This window comes from Schistocerca piceifrons, chromosome 3 (assembly GCF_021461385.2).
Source record: "Schistocerca piceifrons isolate TAMUIC-IGC-003096 chromosome 3, iqSchPice1.1, whole genome shotgun sequence".
In the NCBI taxonomy this organism is placed as follows: Eukaryota; Metazoa; Arthropoda; class Insecta; order Orthoptera; family Acrididae; genus Schistocerca; species Schistocerca piceifrons.
The window spans coordinates 785,748,181-785,749,538 of NC_060140.1; the positions used below are offsets into that span (position 1 = coordinate 785,748,181).

At 40.4% G+C, this 1,358-nt stretch overlaps 1 non-coding gene across 1 annotated transcript; it reads right to left on the bottom strand.

Moving 5' to 3' along the window:
* Nucleotides 1-310: 310 nt before the first annotated feature.
* LOC124791129 lies at nt 311-415 on the bottom strand. The gene has a single exon (XR_007016551.1). It is a non-coding gene; the product is annotated as a U6 spliceosomal RNA (small nuclear RNA).
* Nucleotides 416-1,358: the final 943 nt, after the last annotated feature.

Sequence of the window (1,358 nt, forward strand, 5' to 3'; positions counted from 1 at the left end):
ACGAAATGTACTGATCTGTTATGACCTACATCTGTACTCGAACTATGCCTGCTACGATGCTCATTTGACAAGGACTCCAAACGCTTGTTGCCCATTTAGTGAGATGGGTCATTTTAATCCCAATCCATTCTTATAAATTAATTGGATTAGTATGTGGTATTTATAACTAACACTATCGAAGTCGACAATGCTTCGCAATTGTTAATTACTTGTGTGAATTTGATAAGCGTCCTAATCTCCTCTCTCCCCGCTCTCTGTCCATCTCCTCGTCCGCCCCTGTTCGTCAACCTCCTCTTCCTGCCCTCTCTCTGTTCATGAGCTCCTTCACCTTCTCTTCTCTGTCATCCTTGCACGAGTGCCATGCTAATCGTCTCTGTATCGTTCCAATTTTGGTGTATACACCGCCGAAGCGAGTACTCCATCCTTTGACCGATGCTCATCACCAACCTCTCCTCCTCTCTGCTCTCTTTGTCCATTTCCTCCCCTCACCCCTCTGTCCATTTATTCCCCACCCTCTCTGTGTCCTTGAGCCTTGTTTATTATTACTGCCAACGACACCTTGATGGGAAATGAAGTCGCGTAAAATTATGGGTAAATCATTAGGGGTGATTAAGATACGAAATGTAAGAGATCTCTCCTGTTGCTAAATGTGTGAGGATACTAGCTTCAATGACAGTATTTTGCATAGTTTTGGTATGTAGACGGGTAGGATTATAAAGATTCGGACGATTGTGATTCCGTTGTAGAACTCCAATCGAAAGCCGATAAGCCAATGATACATCTTCCCTGTTTCCTGCTAAAGCTGACTGCGAGGAAGAAAACATAACAGCACATAGTTACGGATACATTTGTTTTAATATATGTATAAGGGCGAAGAATATATATGGAAGAAACAATTTGTGCAATCGTTTAAATGCCCTCCGATTGCATTTAAAGCTGACTACGGAATAAAACGAAACCGCCCATTGCACGTTTACATTCTCGCAGTCGGTTGTAATAAAAAAACTGTACATTACTGCTAACGTTCGCGTTCTCGCAGTCGGTTGTAATAAAAGAACTGTACATTATTGCTAATAAATTTATAGCCTTGGTTAAGTTAAATGTGTTTGAACTATATTGAAAGAAAAATCCGACAACTTTTATCGTCTAGCGTAGTGTTGACCATGTATTACAAATAAGTATGTAATTATTTGTGTCCGTAATTGGCAGTGCCGCGGGAAGAACGTTGTAAATCAGTAGAGATTTTTACTAAAAGCGCTTCCCCTTTACGAAGCATAAACTATATAGGTTCACATAACGAATATATTAGAAAGTAAGTGGCATTTGTTCACCCCAATGTTTGTTAGAGTCCGTGTCAA